Source organism: Monodelphis domestica, chromosome 1 (assembly GCF_027887165.1).
Source record: "Monodelphis domestica isolate mMonDom1 chromosome 1, mMonDom1.pri, whole genome shotgun sequence".
NCBI lineage: Eukaryota > Metazoa > Chordata > Mammalia > Didelphimorphia > Didelphidae > Monodelphis > Monodelphis domestica.
The window spans coordinates 454110487-454130145 of NC_077227.1; the positions used below are offsets into that span (position 1 = coordinate 454110487).

The following is a 19659-nucleotide window of genomic DNA, read 5'->3' on the forward strand; positions in this document are numbered from 1 at the left end:
GCTAAATTAAATTCAAATGATTGTTGGTCTGTCCAGTTTAGGATTTTCTGTACCACTGTTTGTCTCCACAGGCACAGCTAATTGAAAACACAATAGAAACTATGTTCTACTGATAACATTTCTTAGTCTTTGCCTCTACCTTGTTAAATTATGAGCTCTATGAGGTTAAAAAACGGCTTTTCTCCCTTTTTATCATGTAGCCCAAGGTCCAAAAGAGGCAAGAAGGTCCTATGGAAAGGCCATTTGGAATTAAAGGCATGTATCGGAGTCTTAGCTTTGCCACTTACCAGCCATGTATCTAAGAAAACACTTCCCCTCTCATAGCTACAATCTCCTCATCAGCAAAAGGAGGATAATGATACCTACACCACCACCTACATCTCAGGACTGTGGCAAGAGAACCCGAGATGCTTCAATGGATCTGGGATCTCATCAAGGTGGATACTTTCTCCAGTGATGTAGATTGCAATACTTACTTCCTTGCCTTCCTTTCATGCACTGCTCTTGCCTATAAGACCCCCATAAGGGATCCACTCAACATTCTGGTGGCCTTTCTCTAGTTCTCTTGAAATTATATAATGCAAAAGGTGACCATACGGGCTGACTCTTCTCTCCCTGTGATATTCTTACCTTTTTTTTTTCCAATCATATACCCCTCAGATGACATCCTACTTCTCTTGCTAAATTCATTGCAGCCTGCTTAATCCTATCAGTCTTTTTTGGGTTATCTTCAAATCAAATTCTTCCGCAGCTGTGATGTTCCATGACACTCAGACATATAGCATCCCTGGAAGAATAAGGTCTAGGGATAGCTTGCAATTTTTTTAGTATCAGGAACTTTCAGCTGAAGAATTTCTATACTAATGCGATTAGGCACTTTTCTTTTTGCAATGAAATGTCTTCAAAAGTTGCCTAGAACAATGGTGTCAAACTCCAATAGAAATGGGGGCCACTAAACCATAGGTAAGGATTTCTGTCTACTACACATTGGTGTAGAAAGTCACATGTTGACATTTTTTGTTCTTGTTTGGTCATGCCCAATTCTTGGTGACTCCATTTGAGGTTTTCTTGACAAAGATGCTAGAATGGTTTGCCATTTCCTTCTCCAGCTCACTTTTTTTTTCACAGATGAGGAACCGAGGCAAATAGGATTAAGTGACTTGTCTGGGGTCACATAGCTAGTAAGTATCTGAGGACAGATTTAAATTCAGGAAGATGAGTCTTTCTGACTCCAGGCCTGGCACTCTTTCCTTTGTGCTAACTTCCCCACATGTTGACATTATCTATTTTATTGTATTTTTATTTGTTCAATTACATTTTAAACTGCTTCAGTTCATACTCCTTTGCATGGAGAGGTTTAAGTGATTTGCCTAGGATTACACAGCCGGTAGGTATCAGATGCGAGGTCACAAGTAGGACTTGAACCGAGAGGCCTTCCTAACTTCTGGGCCAGCCTTCTATCCCTGGAAGAATACTGATGCTAAAAACAATCGGCCTTTGTTCCAAAGAGAAGCTTGGGGTCATTAGCAGCTCTGTGTAGTTTCCTAAAGGCAGTCTAGCCCATTATCTTCCTCTTGTAGAACCCTGGTTCATTGTCCATTTGTAGCATTGACCTTAGATCTATGCCAATGGATACTCTATGGAGTATCTGTCCAACTGAATACTATAATCTGGTTAATAGGTAAATAATTTTGTCATAATGGGACAGTGAACTTATAATGGAATTTTTACATTGCTCTAAAGACCATGAGAATTCTATAGCTACTGATTGACTAACTGTTCTACCTTGAGGCGTAGCATACGTGTCCTTCCTCTGGAAAATGGCAGTAGTCTAGGCAGACAAGTTGGTGTGCTGGCCTACAGGAACTTATCAAGGGCCCATATCCAGTAGCCTTAGGTCCGAGGCTTTGGGCTGTGACTATCCATTACCACAACCTACAGCTGCCACTACTTATAACAATTGAAGAAACTGACACATTTTTCTTTAGGTGAAAGACAGACTGTCGGCTCTGCGATCCTGGCTCAGATGATGCTATTTGTCCATTTCCAGTGGGGTAGAGCAGTACCAAGCTACTCTGACTATTTTTTACCCCCTGCACATAATGTCTGCTGGGCACAACGGCCACACTGTGTTGGGATGTGTGAGTTCTTTGAGGGAGACCTTGCACATGAGGATAACTTGTCCAATCCAGGCACTAAATCAGTCTTTATGCCCAGGGAAGAGTAAAACTCTCCATACTTTGATTACATTTCCCTCCTCTGGTGCATTTGTTTCCCTTTGCTGTCCTTCCCCTCAGAACTCTCTTTCTGAAAGCCCCACCCTGTCAGATCTGGAACAGACCTTATTCAACTCTCTTCTTTTAAAGAGGAAGGAAGAAAGATCCAGAGAGCGGAAGTAATTTGTCCAAGATCACTTAGCCAGTAAGTGGTAGAACAGGGACTAAAATGAAGCCTACCTACCCTGGTACCCAGTCTAAGGAGCCTTCTGCTATACCACCCTTTAATCAATTAAGCCTTTATTAAGCACCAACTATGTGCCAGCCACTGTGTTAGACTCTAGAGACACAAAAACCAAAAATGAAACTGTCCTGCCCTCAAAGAGCTTATATTTTACTGAAACAATAGTTTTAATTATCTACCAAAAAAAAAGTAAAGTAATTTGAAGGAATAGCACTAATATCTGGGAGGATCAGAAAAGGTGTTATGTAGAAGGTGATTCTTGAGCTGAGCCTTGAAGTAAATTAGAAATTCTAAGAGATAGGCAAGAGGAGGTAATGCATGGGAGATATCTTAGACAAAGACACAGAGATGGGAGACCTGTATGAGGAAGAGCAAGAAAGCAATAGATATCACCAAGGATAATTATTTTGCAAAAGCATTGCACAATCCTTTATTCAGCCTGCTCCTCTGTAGCTAAATGTCTCTGGGCCATTGTATGGAAGGCAAGAGTTCTTAACCTTTTTTTGTGTCCTGGCATGCTGATGAAACTTATAGTCTCCTTTGTAGAATAAAGTTTTTAAATAATTGAAAGAAATAATGAATTAAAGTTTAGTGAAAATAAAGATACATTTTTTCCCCATCCACATTTCTTAGAATTCTTGAAATATGTCTACAGACCACTTGGGAATCTCTGGACCCCAGCTTAAAAACTCCTGATTTCACACTAGCAGAGATCCTTTCATTTAAAAGAGAGAGACCATTAAATTTTTTAAATTAAATTAAATAGACCTGAGGTTTGAAGAGAGTGAAGATTTGGACATTGTCACAAAGGTAGTAAGAACCAACCAGAGTCCATTCCAGGTTCTCTAAACTATAAAGCCAATGAATGTTCTTGCTAATGTACTCTCTCTGTAAGCCTGAAGTCTGAAGATTCCCTACCATTGAGGCATTTGTGCTATATTTCAGGAGAAAAAGATGTATATAGAAAATGCTACAAGAGGGAAATTTCTAGTTCGTTCTGTCTCAGACTGTATTGGGGATAGCTAGTAGTCAAATCAACTTGTTGGCAAATAGGGATGAGCAGAGTGTTTTCCAGCAAATATGTTAAATTTTAGAGGCTGCTGCTGCTGCTGGAGAGTTTTATTGTCAACTGGTAGAATTCTCCAAGGCCAGAGAATCAGCTCCCATCTAGGAGAGTGAAGTGGAGAAGAGAGCAGATGAGATTGTTTTGGCTTCAGGCACCTCCCAAAGCTAAAAGCATGGGGAGCAAGCTCAAAACAACTTGCCTAGTTTATTGATGTTACATCATAATCTGATGTAATGTTAAATGATCTGTGAAAAATGGGAGTAGTTTAACCTGTGAAATGCTAGGTTAGCCTGAAAAATATTCTCAGCCTCCAATTAGAATACCAAAACAAGTTCCTAGCTTGCAGGTGGAAGGCTAGAACTATCCATTGAGAGCTATGAAATTGGAATCCCCAAGGAAAACCACCAAGGAAAGATTCATTTTTATGAATCTGGATTCAAAGACCAGGAAGCCCTTAAGTCTGGGACCCTGAAGTGTAGCTAAGCAGCACTGTTCCCAAAGTCCAGAAGCCCAAGGCCAATTCCCCAAAACCTGGTTTGGGGACAAGATGGCCACTTGGGGGAAGTGAACTCATTAAGTCCCAGTTCCCATTCCCCACATATCTGTGCCTGTAGACCACATGCCAACCTGGATTAATCATGGCCCATCTGCCTCATCAAGCAAATCTTGATAACAGCAACAAGGTCTGGGTCTCATCTCTAAGCAAATCATGCATAGTGATGATTTTATTAACCACCAACTTTGATTTAAGTGGCACAAAACACAAGGGAGAGGTCCCTGAAAGCCAGTACCCACTGGAGCCAAGAGGAAGAGCCAGACCAGACCTAAGGCAGGGCCAACAGCTGTTCAGCTCAGCATCCTCTCTTAGACAGCTTTTCTTTCCCTGGGATGTCTCACCTATGCTGGCCCTTCTCCCAACCAATCAGATTCTATTATTTTTCTGGCAGTTTTTCTCTTGCCTTACTGCTGTTTGCAACACCTCCCAATTTAGTTTCATCTGCACATTTCATTAATATGCTGTTTACTCTGTCTTCAAGTGCTTTAATGAAAATGTTAAATGAGAGAGGATCTCAAACCAACTCTGGACACTATTGGACACTTCCCCAAAAGGAAATCTGTTGCCTGTTTTCACCCAGTGGAATCTTTACAAGTAGACCCATGGCATTGTCCAAAGAGTAGAAGCCTAAATATTCTAGAAGGAAAGATAACTTCTTCCTGTAGCCTTAGGCAAGTCACTTCCCCTATTTTTTGCTCATCTGTAAAATGAGAGGATTAGACTAGATGATCCCTAAGACTCTTCCATCTCTGTCTATGAATTTAGAAGATCAATGTGTTTCACACCTCACAAAAGATTGGGGGCCCTGAATTATAACATACCCACCAGTCCCCTCTCTGTGTACATTTTGGGATATTTCCTGCCAAGAAGTTTGAATTCACATAAAATACAGTAAGTTTCTAAAACTTCACAAAATACTGGAAGAACCTTCAAAATTCAACTAGTCCTTCCCACTGGCTCCAAGCCCAAGCTGTGTCCCATTCTGCCCTCACAGCCAATCTGTCCTCCCTATCCTTAGAGGTTTCCAAAGAAGAAGGCCCTTCCCTCTCCCTCTGTTCTAATTCCCTCTTCTAGTCTTTCACAAGGCTTAATTGGACTGAAATCCCTACTGAACAACTCTACAATGAAGCCCATTTTCTTTTGTCTTCAGTGCAGATGGCAAACATCTGGCATTCAGCTTCCTTGTCATGTCTCTTCCTTTACTTGAAGACTGTTAGCCTGGCTACTTGGGTAATTGCCCCCCACACACACACACACCTGTTAATGGGTCTTTGAACCCTCTACACTCAAGGAATACTTCCTCTTCTGCTCCACTTATTTTCATTTGAACTATCCCTCAAAGTCCTACACCTGAGAAGTCTTTCTTCTTCCCTCCCTCTTCAGAACTCCACAAGGAGTAAGGTCTCTTTTGGGGTTTGTTGCCTATTGAGGATAGCATTGTCTCTTTTGAAAGACTTGAGAGGCCCATGCACTCCTCAGAATAATGTCTTAAATAGCATAAAAAGCATAGGATTATAAATGAACCCAATTCTACTAAATTAACAAAATAGGAAGAAAAAAATTCACAAGTCCCCTGAAATCCATGGGGCCAGGGTCCTCAGGTTGAGAACACCTATCTATACCCTTTATTTGGTACTTAGCATATGTTTGCCTTACATTTTTAAAAAAATTATTCAAAGATATTTTATTTTCCCAATTACATGTAATAAAAATTTTCAACATATGTTTCCTGAAATTATAAAATCCAAATTGTTTCTCTCCCTTCCCTCCCCCTTCTTGGAGCAATAAGCAATCTGATCTGGATTATACATATATTATCATTGCCTTACATTTTAAATTATTCTGACCCTACCCCATCCTCATTTACAATTTATTTATGCCTTTCTAAATACCATAAATTAAGAAAGAATGATTTCCCAATATACCATTCTCTTATTGATGCTCCCTCATAACAGCCATTCTCCAATTTGTGAGCACCTTCTTTGATTCCAGCTTTTTTTACTACAACAAAAGTTTGCTATAAACATTTGGTGAATATGGAACCTATCTTTTGTCATTTACCTGCTCTGCCAAAATGATCTATAAGCTCCTTGAGAATGCCCCACAATAATAATAGTTCCCAGTGTATAATAATACTTTTAAGGTCTGCAAAGTGCTTTACATATATTGTTGCATCTCACAAAAGCCTGTAAAATGCCAGTTTTACAGATATGAAGATTAAGACTCAGAGTAACTAAATAATTTGCTTGGTATCAAAGAGTTAATAATGGTCTGAAGAGAGATACAAACCAAACTCTACTCTGGTCATTCCCCTGTGAAGGTTCCAGGTCTTATACTTCCCTGTATCCCCCACAAAGCCTTATTCAGTGTAGGCACTCAGTAAATCCTTTCTCTTTAATTGCATGACCACATATCTCCTTTCCTAGACTCATTTCCCTTCTGTAGGAGGAAAAACATCCCCATTTTAAATGGAGTATCTACCGCATTCACCTTACCTATTATCTTACAATTCTATGCAGACTTGTTCTACCCAGCCCCAGTGTGTGTGTGTTGGTCTTACTGTTCACAGTTTGCAGCTTTCAATTATGTGTTCTATTGTTGATTAAAATCTCACCCCACCTCTTTTCTGTGGTCATTTCTTGTTTCTTCTTTGATCTTGTCCTTGAAAACAATTGGTTCCCTGACTACTTAAAACTGGTTCCATTAAATCTGTTCCCAGGGTTCCATTAACATTCAAGAAATAATCTTAAATAGCTTTGTAGATCTATTATTGAATATTTAGCCTTAAGTGGAGTGCCCATCTTGTAAATGTACATTCATATATACATTCACAGATATTCTCACATCATCCAATATGTACGAGATCTAAATATCCCTTGTCGGATGCTCTCATTCCAAAGATGCTCATTTTAAAGATTATTTCATTCTCTACTTCTTCCCACCTGAATTTTTTCTTTAAAAACAAAAACCAAAACCTTTACTTTCCATCTTAGAATCAATACTGTGTGTTGGTTCTAAGAGGTAAGGGCTAGGCAATTGGGGTTACATGCTTTTCCCAAGGTCACACAGCTAGGAAGTCTCCAAGTTCAGATTTGAACCCAGGACCATCTATCTCTAGAGTTGGCTTTCAATCCACTAAACCACCTAAGTGCCCTGCCTTCCTTCTTCTCCCAAATTTTTCAAGTATTTCTTTATCTGGATTTTCTCAGATTCAGCTTTGTCTTATTATTTCAATCTTCTCACAGTGCAGAAATAAGGGTCTTATCCCATATAGGCAACAAATAGACTTCAATACTGACCCTACCTGACCTTAACCAAATTGGAAAAAATGTATCTGTCCCTTCAGTCCCATTCAACAAATCTAGTCTCACAGAGAACAATGATTAGGATGGCAGGGAAATGTAATCATTTGGATTTTTCAACAACCCAGTGTTTAAAAGTTCATCTATCCCTAAACTGAATTGCCCAACACATCCTACTCTTGGTGTATCTCCTTTCCCTAACCTTTGAGATTCCAAGGAGGAAGACTCAATTCTCTCCTTTTGATCTAATGCTCAGGGAATTTGATTAAGTCAGGCGATTGCAGCCTCTGTCATATAAGACAAAGCACACAGAACGTTAGCAACTCACATTTCTTTAGCATTTTGAAATATACAAAGTACTTTCCACAGATAGATATTGAGTAGATATTATTGCCCACGTTTTACAGAAGAGAAAAACTAGGCTCAGAGGTAAGTGTAAAGCAGTTTACCCAGAACCATAGGTTAGTGTTAGAAGCTAGGGCTTTGAGTACATCATTCTATCTATCTATCTATCTAGTCTATCATTCCCTTCTCTAAATCATGTTGCTTTGCTTTGACATTGAGTAATAGGGGTTAGAGGTTCTTTTATTTCATTCCTTACTCCTTCCCCCCTGAATTTTTTCTTTAGACGGCAAGAGTAGCCCTGAATATTAAGATTTAAACACAGGAGGAAATCCTGGAACCAGAGTAAGCTAAGTAAGGTAGAGAGCTTTTGGTGAAGATCAATGGAAGGACAAATAAAAGTGATTTTGTCATAAGACTACTGACCACTAAGAGAGAAAGAGGAAATAGATGAGGAATGTGGCAAATAGATCTCAAGGCTGGCGTGAGGTAGGTTAGGGTGGAGATGGGAGACTCTTTCTGGTGAGCTCTTTCTGACAAAAGCAGAGCAATTAATAATGTCTTGACTTGATAACTTTCTCTTTCAAAAAAGTGGGTTAACCAAAGGAAAGAACAATATTCTTCTGGATCAGATTCTCTGAGGGAAGGCAAAATAATGGGAACCTTGGAGGAAAATTAGGCATAATGACCTGACCTTCACCTTAGATAGGGGGAAGTAGATTTCAAATGGTTCTAACATCAGTGAGAAAGAAGTGGACTAAAATCCCACAGGGGAAGTCAGCCCAGGAGAGAGAGAAAAGTCAAGAATGAAATACTGAAGACACAAATCAATTCTGATAGGGAAGAAAAACAGGGGTTGTCTGAAAATACTGATGTGGGAAGACAGAATACTCATCCATCAACTTGGGTTTTTAAGACATGTTTAGAAGATGGAAGCCATGGCAGGTAACTAAAGGTGAATGTCCTTCTGCCATCAATTAATTGCATGACAGAGTCATCAGCAGTGGTACAACTCAGGATGAACAAGGCTAGTAAAGAAAACAAGGATAAAAAATAGAGTTGGGGTGTGGTTAAAGCTATATTGGTAGAATAAAGATCAAAAAAGAGTTAGAACACCTTTGTGGGGTATATGGATAACTGACAATAGAAAGTAGGAAAAACTGCTCTAATTCTTATTCTCATTTTTTTCCTACCAAAAATTATCTTTGAACTGGAAAGAAAAGAACAAAAATGGTTAACAAGAGCTTGACTTCCAAGATAAGTAAGAAAATAATAAGAACACACTTCTTTGTCCCTGATTAATTCAAATCACTTGTCCCAGGTAAACTGCATCCTCAGGTACTGAAAGACTTGGCAAATGTGACTTCTGAGCCAAAGTCAGTGATATTTAAAAGTCAGGGAATTGTGGGAGAGGTAACACAGTTTAGAGAATGGCAAATGTTGAGATTTCAAAGGAGAGGAGATTAGTCTCTAACCACAGGCCACCAGACTTTATTTTAATTCCTGGGTAGGGGTAAATCTAGGATGAATCGTTATAGAGACAGTTAATGAACATCCCAAAAATGATGCAGTTCTTACAAAAAGTCAATATGGCTTCCTCAAGAATAAGTCATGCTAGACTAAACTTACTTCTTTTCTTTGACAGGCTCACTAATCTCATAGATCAGGGCACTACTCAAGATAGCATTTACCTAAATTTTATCAAAGGGTTTTATAAAGTGTTTTATTCTCTTCTGTCTTGTATCTAATATAGAAAGATGGGAGTTAGGTCATAATAATAGATATGTTTGGAAAAGAGTGGCAGGCTATACACTTAGTAGGAAGTCTTCAGAGGAGTGCCATGGGAATCTGTGCTTGTCCCTCTGCTGATTACCATTCTTATAAATTATTCGAATATATCATATGCTTATCAGATTTATAGATGACAAAAAGCTGAGGATAGTTAGTATCCCAAAGAATAATGTGAGGATCCAAAAAGTCCTTGGCAAGCTGAATCTAATATGATGAAATCCAATAGGAATAAATGCAAGGTCTTATCTTTGTTCAAAACGCTTTACCAGGCCAAAATGGAAGTGGCACATTCAGACAATGATTTGTTTGAAAAAGATTTATGGTTTTTAGTGGACACCAAGGTCAATGTGAATCAACACTGTGGAGTGGTAGCCAGAGAAGTGATCTTAGGCTTCTTTGAAAAGCCTCTTTGCTTGACCTGGAACAATCCTGAAAGACTTATGATGGTGATCACTATCCACCTCCAGAGAAAGAACTGTTGGGATAATTTTTCATATCAATGTATTTATGGTTTTATTTTGGAGTTCTAGTTATGTATGAGTGTGCTAGTAAAACAATGACCCATATGGAAATGTGTTTTGCATGACAATAGAAATAAAATATTAGGGGGGGAAGCATCATTGCTTCTAAGAAGTGGTTGTATTAGCTTCTGAAGTTCCTTCTAAACCTAAGATTCTGTGATTTTAAAGTTCTTTATTATAGTTAAATTACTGGTTTAGCAGGGATTACTAAACAGTCAGCTAAGAGTAAGTAAGAATGATACATAGGAGAGGGAGACAACTGGGCAAGTGAAGAAAGGAGAGAGAAAAGGAAAAAAAAGATGGAGCCAAGTCTTTCTTGTCTCCCTATTGCCTAGAGAATAAACCACAAACTCTTCAACTTGACATTTAAGACCATTTACAAAGTAGGTGACTCCTACCTCCCCCTCCAGACTGACTTTGCATTTTCCTCCATGCAGTCTACATTCTGGCCCAACTATCTTCTAGCTGTTCTTGACAAAACTGACCTTCCATTTCCAATCTCTTTACTTTTGCACTGGCTGTTCTTCATGCCCAGAATGTAATACCATCTCATTACTGTCTCTCTTCAATCCTTAGCATCCTTCAAGACTCAACTTCAATGGAACTTTCTTGATCTCTTCAATTGTCATTTACTCCTTTCTCAAATAATCTTATACTTTGTAACCCAACAATGTGATGGCAGCTTTTTGACAGAAGGAAGTGGTCCACTTATTTTTCTTTTGTGTCCCCAGGCCTAACAAAGGGTCTTTCAGATAGCATGCAATATTGGTTTGTGGAATTGAAATATATTTGTTTCTTCATCTGTAAAATGAGGAGGTTGGGCAAAGTGATTTTGAAAACCACTTCCAAAATTAAATCCTGTGCTTCTTTAAGGAATGTGGGATTACAACCATGATGGTGAACCTATGACACACGTGTCAGCACTGACACGCATAGCCATTTTCAGTGACACATGGCCTCATGTGGGCTCAGTGCACCTTGGGGCCTGGGAGTCTCCACACCCACGGCCATGGCTGCTCCACAGGGATCAAGCAGTAAACAGTGTGCACCAGGCGGCTGGGGTGGTTGGGGCTCCTGTGGGGGTGGGGAGGAAGAGCACAGGCAGGCAGTTAAATAATATCAAAACCAACAAAAGAAACAGATTGAGGAATGAAGTTAGTAGCGCTTGCTTGGGCTTGAAGTATACAAAATACCAACCTTCAATTGAAGATTTAGCCAATGAAATTCAAGAACAAAAAAGTCACTAATAGGCAGGTTAGTTAAAGAATTCCCCCTCCCCCTCACTTATCTTCGTTCATGGCACCCCACACAAGTTAAATAATATCAAGACCAACAAAAGAAACTGACTGACAGATGAACAAAGAAGTCACTAAGTAGATAAGTTAAATAATTAGTTTTGGGTTTATTAAATGCAGTTATAGGTTACAATTATACATTTTTGTTATTTAAACTATAAATATTGCAAAATTGTGGGTTTTTTCTCACACACCACCTGCATTATGCTCGGCTTTTTGGTGAATTTTGACACACCAAGCTCAAAAAGTTGTGCATCATTTGGATTACAAGGTCATAAAGACAACTTAGAAATTCCTTATTTTACAGATAAGGAAAGTGAGGTTCAGAGAGAATGAATGATTTCCTCAAGTCCACATAGATAAGTGAAAGAATCAGGATTTGAATCTAGATCTTCTGATTTCAAATCCAGTGATCTTTCTACAATACCATGGATTTATTAACAAAACACAACATACCAGCAGGTAGAGCAGACCAAAAGATAGTAGAAAATACTTATAGGTCCAATGACTTTGAAAACATGCTTTTCCATAGAAAATCTGACTCATCAGAGGGTACAAACCTAAGACAGAATTCTTGGTAGAAGATAAAAAGTAGCCAAAGAAATCCAAGCCAAAGGTAGCCAGTAGTGTAAGGAACCTTCATATGAATTTGATTAGATATCAGAAGAGAATGTCATGAGGGACCAGAAGATAAGAACTTGCTTGACATTTTCCCCATAGGAATGGTCTCTAAAAATCTGGGTATACTCATTATATTTTGTCTGGCTTCTGGCCTTCCACTATCTGCTTCAATTATTTTCTACCTAATGACTTCCATGTTTTAGCTTCCAGTTCCATGTCCAAAGTCAAACATTTAGGCCTATAAACTCAACCCAAGCTTGCTTCCAGCTGAGCTTGCTGTTCTTTTGACCTTCTGACACTGTTACCAGGGATACTTTTTAGTGAAACTTAGTTTGTGGGTGGCCTTTTGATTTTTCCCCCCAGATATGTGGAATTGAGCTGGTACTTCATTGACTGTGTAGCTCAGTGAGAACATGGTGAGTTCCTTCGACCATAAATAGGCAAGTATAATTTGAGTGACCTTTAAATTCCCTTCCAATGCTAAAGTTATATGAGCCTAGGATTCCATATCTAGGGTGCAGAAAACAAATGTGACTTGGGGGAGGGGGAGGTGGTAGCAATGACTAATATATCACAGAATCATCCAAATATGCAAGCTGTCTGACTAGGACTACATTTCAGCTCTCTCTAGCAGGATTTGAGCCTTGGAGCCCAAATTTCTTACTTGACTAATCTTTCCATATTTTAAGGTGTCTAAAAATTAAGTATTTTAAGCATACCAAAATTCCGTCAAGTTATTTTTACTGTGACTCCAATGGCTCCCCACCCCCTCCCCAAGGCCTTGGGCATCCACATTTTTGTATCCCTTTTAAAATACGGGAGACCTACTTAGACCTAGGAAAACTGACAGAGAATATGGCACTTTGGATTCCTATAGTGTTCTGTGAGACTGTTGTAGAGAGATCAATGAGAAACCTTTATCCCCTGTTTTGAGGGGCTGGATTTGGTGATTGCTATGACTCAAATTTGGGATTATTTATGAGGGAAAATCCTTTTCCTCCCAGGGAGCCATATGAAAAATCATAAAGCAGGCCTCATTGATATGGAGAATGATGCTGAAAATGATAATGGGATAGTATAGAGATCAGACTTGTGATTTCATTAATGTAGGGAGTTCTTAGTATTAAGCTTCCTACTTTATATTAATGCAGATTACCACCTTCTCAGCAGTTCATAGTCTTGGAGATTATCAGAGACACTCAGACATGAAGTGACTTGTCCAGAGTCATAGAGCCAATAAGTGTCAGACAGGATTTGAAACCAACTAGTCTTAGCTTTGACACCAGTTCTCTCACTACACTTTGAATGATTATGAAAATGCTTATATTCCTATAGTTCTTTAAAGTTTGCAGAGCAATTTTCTCCTGACAACTCTGTGATGTAGATAGTATAAATATTGGTATCCCAATTTGACAGACAAAGGAATTGGGAGCTTGGAGAGAGCCAGGATTTCCAGGGCTAAAGTTACAGGTATTAATTTCTCTTCCCCCAGTGCCAAACACAGTAGAATAGAGTCCTGGGGAACCTGGGGTATGGTGTAGTACACAGGATGCTGAACTTCAAGTCAGAGCATTTAGATTCCAATGCTGGGTCTCTCATTTTTTACTTATGAGATCTTGGGCAAATCTCTTCAGCCCTCTGGGTCTTGGTTTTCTCATTGATAAAATGAGAGAATTGGGCTACATAACTTCTAGGACCCCTTCTAACTCTAAATCTAGGATCTAGTGATATCATGATTGATCTTCCCAGGGGCCATGCTATGGTGACTTTCTCCAGGAGGAAGAATGGTACAAGGGGAATATTGTTGGCTCTGGCATGGGATGCCCTGAGATCAAATCCCATCTCAGATGTGTCCTACTTGTGTGGTCTTGATTTGTAATTTGCATGCCCAATTCATTGACCTCTGCCCTCCCTAATTTGTTAACATATGCACTCAAGGATATAAATTTCACCCTGAGTACTGCTTTGGCTGTATCCCATAGATTTTGAAAGGATGTTTTATCATTGTCATTTTCTTCAATGAAATTATTGTTTCTATGATTTATTGTCTAACTAACCAATTTTGGAGAATCATTTTATTTAATTTCCAATTAATTTTTGCTTTGTCTCTCCATGTACCCTTACTAATTATTCTTTTTATTGCATTATGATCTGAAAAGGTTGCATTTATTATTTCTGCTCTTTTGCATTTGTTTGCCATGTTTTTATGCCCTAGTACATGGTCAATCTACTTATGTGGTCTTGAGAGCAAGTCCTTGGGCCTTAGTTTCCTAAAATGTAAAGTAAGGAGGCTTAAGTAGGTGGCCTCTAAAGTCCCTTCCAACTCTAGAGCCATGATCCTATTCTTCCTGAGACCTTCTGATCATGGTTCTGAATCAAGAAGAAAGATTACCTAAAAGATTAGTAGGTCTTTTCAGTACTGATGCCAGGGAGACAGGACTGATGATTAATTTATAGGCTAACAGACTTACTGTGTATAAACTTGAAGTCCAGAGACATAGATTTAAGTCACATCATTTCTCAGAGACTCAGATACATTAAAAAATGGCCATGGAGATCCCAGGTCAAAGATTCTTTCCAAGAAGATTAGTATCGACTTGATTGTTCTTGACCATGTGGTGGGCCCTTAGGACAGATTTCAGGTAGACAACAGTGAGGCTGGTTAGTCCAAGCAGTTGTGCTGGCTGGTTGTGATTAGACACTAGATTTCATTTATTCAATAATTATCTAAGGCAGGGGCAGCTGGGTGGTTCAGTGGATTGAGAGCCAGGCCTAGAGAGGTTCTAGGTTCAAATCTGGCTTTAGACTCTTCCTACCTGTGTGACCCTGGGCAGGTCACCCCATTGCCTAGTCCTCACCACTCTTCTGCCTTGGAACCAATATACAGTATTGATTCTAAGATGGAAGGTAAGGGTTTAAAATAAAATAAAAATAATTATCTAAGGCCACGTCTTAGGAAAAAATTCCCATGCCTTGTAATCTTGTGATTCGGTAATGAGTTAAGTTTGTTTTATTTTATCTTATTTATCTTGGTCACTGATGATCTCTTTTAAAAAATTAAAAGACCCTTACCTTCTAGGTGTTACCTTCCCTTCCCCCAAACCCAGATACACTGGAGTAGAATGATGGAGCAGAGACAATGTTGAACTTCAATCAGATCATCTAGATTCAAGTTCTGGATCTGTCATTTTATTACTAAGGCAGAAGAGTGGTAAGGGCTAGGCAATGGGAGTTTGGCCAGGGTCACACAGCTAGAATGTCTCTAGGCCTGGTTCTCTATCTACTGAGGAACCTAGGTACCCACCTTATTATCTCTTAAAAAAAAAAAAAAAACCTGGGGGAAGCTGCATAGCTCAGTGGATGGAGAGCCAGTCCTGGAGACCAGAGGTCTTGGGCTCAAATCTGGCCTCAGAAACTTCCTACCTGTGTGACCCTGGGCAAGTCACATAACCCCCATTGCCTAGCCCTTACCTCTCTTCTGCCTTGGAACCAATACTTAGTATTGATTCTAAGTGGAAGGTAAGGATTAAAAAAAAAAACTCAACTTCTTTCTTCAGTGGCTTTAAAGGAATGGGAGGCTGGAAGTTCACATGTAGACCAAGAGAATCTAAAAGACCTGGAAGTCTTTGGATTCTGGGTGAAGCCTGGAGACAACAGAAGAGATATCCAGAAAAGAGCAATGAATGTAGTGGCTCAGGGGTACCAGCCAATGACATTCAAGTAAGGCTGTGAATAAGAAAGGAAGGAAACCCCAGATGGTTTTCTGACATGCAGTTGTTCAATTGTTATGTTTCAGGGACCTTCTACATGTAATCGTCTTTTACTTGAATACCTTCAATCATTGTAGGGTACATAACGGTATTACATCAAACACCACTGATAATGTCTGCCTGGAGTCTATTTCTTCACACTCCAGGCTCTCTGGTATCATTTAAACTAAAAATGTGCATTCCTAAGTGTATCCAAATCTGTGTAATCACCAACCTAATTTGCCTCACGGAAGACAGATGGGTGTGGAAAAGTGAGGTAAAAGGGAGGGTGAGGGGTGGGAGGAACTGGAGAGTCTTGCTAGATAGTACTAGGGAGGCCAGACAGTTAACAATTCCAACATCCTTATTCACACAGGCTCATTGGCCCAAAACATCAAGAAACAGCTAAATGGTTGGGCAGGTAGCACCCTGGACAGTCAGAGAAACCAGAGTTTAAAGATGGCCTTGGATACTTGCTAGCTGTGTGATCTCTGCCTGCCTCAGTTTTCTTATCTGTTAAAAAATGGGTTTCAATAGAACCTATCTACTACAGTTCTTGAGGATTAAATTAAATTAATTCAATTCAAAGTATTTGTACCTCACCTGAGTACTAAGTGAGGAGAGAGGAGCTCTAGGCAAGGAACCCATGCTCAGGTAAATTAAAAAAACAAAAGTAGTTTGAGCAGGTACAAAGTCCTGCTGTGTTTTAGTCCTTTGATTTACCTCCTCCTCAGTCTAATATAATACCTGAAATTATGGGTTTGATCAAAGGAGAGGATTAAAAATTCATATGAGAGGACACAAACTGAGGGAATTATATTAAAGGAATTGTGAATATGGTCATTTTTTAAAGTTATGTATTTCATAAAAACTCCACTGAGATTGGAAGCATATTTAAATTAACATAAGGCAGTTTGAACAAGTCTAGAAATATATTCTTTTGAAACCTGGTTAGGGTTTTGAAATTTGGTTTCAAAAGATTCTAATTTTTTTTTCAAAAATTTATCCCTTTGAAAACTCCAATGGGGCCAAACTCTTGAACTTGGGACACTATATCATAAGTGAGAAATTGAGGTTATTAATCAGTAAATACAATATATGTGAAGCTCTACGAACTTTAAAACAATCTATGCATTAGCTGTTAATATTATTGTTGCTGTTGTTATTTAAGTGGAAAAGGAACTACTACAGTTAGGGGAGGCCATAGCAGGGAAGGGAGCCAACAAATGACTCAAAGAGCAGACCTCAGGGCAGTGGTTCCTAAATGGTAGACCTCAGTTTCATTGGGTATGCCAAGAATCTTATTGTACTTAACACTTTCAGTTGTATGTCATTCATCCAATCTAGCCAGTCTCCTGACTGTCACTGATTACAAACTTAAATATTCAATAAACCCAGTCATAGCAAAGAACAATGCAGTAATATTTTGTTCAGTTGTTTCATTCCTGTCTGGCTCTTTATGACCCCTTTTGGGGTTTTCTTGGCAAAGATACTGAAGTGGTTTGTCATTTCCTTCTGTAACTCATTTGACAGATGAGGAAACTGAGGCTCACAGGCTTAATTGACTTGCCCAGAACTAGTAAGTGTCTGAAGCAGAATTTGAACCCATGAAGAGGAATCTCCCTGACTCCCAGCCCAGCACTCTATCCACTGTGCTACCTAGCTGCCTTATAACAATACTATGCAGCAAGGGGGGGGGGGTGGTTTTAAGAACCTCTACTTGGAAAGGAGGGTCATCATGCTCTAAGATGCACTCAAAAAAAATGCCACTTCAGTGTTTCTGAAAGCACAACAGTTTGCCCTTAAATTAGCATATCCACATCACTCCAGGGGAGCCCCCTAAGATGATACTAAGGGTCATAGAGATTGGAAAACAATCTCTTGTTCCCTCCCTTTCAACTCCCTCTAAAGAGAGAGAAGTAATTGACTGGATTCAGTTTATTGTCCCTAGAGGAGCAGCTTGGATTATTGGCTAGAAAGCCAGCCTAGGAGTCAAGAAGACCTGGGTTTGAGGGCTACCTCTAATATGTACTGTCTGTGTGACCCGTGGTAAATGATTTAACCTCTCAGGCAGTTCTGTAAAACTGTAAGTTGCAGATTTGCATGGGTATAGAAGTTTTCTCATAGTAAATTCCCTCTGTCTCAGATCTGGTCCCTCTCCTCCCCTAAAATGCTTTCCTAACATAAGGTTAATTGAAAGAAAAGCAATACTATATATTCTGGCTAAATACTAAAAATTACTATTGTCCAAGGCCAGAAATAACAATTAGCAAATTTAGTGATGGTCTTGTTTATCTTTTTACTAACAAGAATATCAATTACTATTTTGTTCCAAATGAGATATCCTGATTTTATTAAAATTGCTCATTCATCTGGACTCATGCATTGATTAAGGATCTACTATGTGCCAGATGCTGGCAGTATAAAGACAAAGTTGAAAATGGCCCTTGCCCTCAAGGAACTCATATTCTATAGGAATATGATATTCTTCTCTTGAATTCAAAGCACAAGTTATACAAGTATAAAAGAGAGGAGGTAAAACTTGACTATATAGTCCATGTAAAAGAGATGTGAGGGTTTTAGAGGATTATAAGGTCTAGGGAAACTTAGGGGGTGCCATAGTGCAAAGAGCTCTGCCCCTGGAGTCAAAAAGGTTCATCTTTTCCGGAGTTCAAATCTAGCTTCATACACTTACTAGTTGCATGACCTTGGGCAACTTAACTTGCTTCAGTTTCTGAATCTGGGAAATGAACTGAAGAAGAAAATGGGACACTGCAGTATCTCTGCCAATAAAATCCTGAATGGGGTCACAAAGAGTCAGACATGACTAAAATGACTCACCAAGGTCTATATCAGTCAATAATGTGACACAAGAACACCCCCCCCCAAATAAAACACTACTATTAATATTCTAAACTGCATTAAGAGAAGCATAGTGATCAAAACAAGGAAGATGGCAATTCTATGGTGACAACTAACCAAGGCAAATTATATGGAGAATGTTATACTTCAAATTTTATTTGGGAATTTTGGGTTTTGTATGAGTGTGCTCTTATAACAATGGCCCATATGGAAGTGTGTTTTGTGTGATCATTTTTTTAAAAAGGAATCACCTTAAAAAAAAGAATGTTGTATTTTATTGTAGGTGCTATATTTTAGGAAACACATCAATGAAAGTATTCTGAATTTTTATAGCTCTTACATATTACAGAGGGAATAGGGGCCTAGTCAACACCTGTAATTAAGACACAAGGCCTTGCTGAAGCTAGCAAATAATTAGTTTATTTTTAACAAAATGAATTTGCAAATATGGCTTTTATTCATGCATTTTCTCATTGTTCTCTCCTACCAGGGTATTATTAATTTTATACACATACCTATACACATGTCTACATAGACACACATTATATAAACATATAAACACATGACTATATGTATGCATACATATATGTGTGTGTGTATAAAAGCCTCCCTTTTTGCTAATTACAGAAGAGATTACCTTCAGTGGGGCATTGCAGAGATTTCTGTAGCAAACAAAGCATTTTTTGCCCCTAAGAAAGGCCCTTTATTCAGCCAACTTATAATTTCTGAAAGGCAGCATGATGGAATGGATAGAAAGGTTGACCGTGGATCTAGGAAGTCTAGGGTTTCCCCCTCACAATCTCCCATTCTTAACACATCCTAAGCGAGGTGAGTTACTAGACAACTGTTTAAGACCTTTAAGTTGCTGAAATAGTGCCTGTTTGCTTCAGTGTAAGGAGCCTATTCATCTGAGAGTTCCTGTACTAATAAAATCATGGATCCTAGTGCCTATCGTCTCTAGTACTTGGTGGTCATGAGGAGTTTTCTGTGGAATCTGCTACCATGGAGCAGTGGTCAGAAGCAAGGAGATCTTATACCTAGGAGAGGAAGAAACTGACAATCAAAGTGCATGGTGGGTAGTGGATTTTCCTAAG

General features: G+C 39.0%; 1 protein-coding gene across 2 annotated transcripts in view; it reads left to right on the forward strand.

Moving 5' to 3' along the window:
• GNAO1 (G protein subunit alpha o1) overlaps positions 1-19659 on the forward strand; it is a 269564-nt gene that overhangs the window by 86414 nt on the left and 163491 nt on the right. The gene's annotated exons all lie outside the window — the stretch shown is intronic.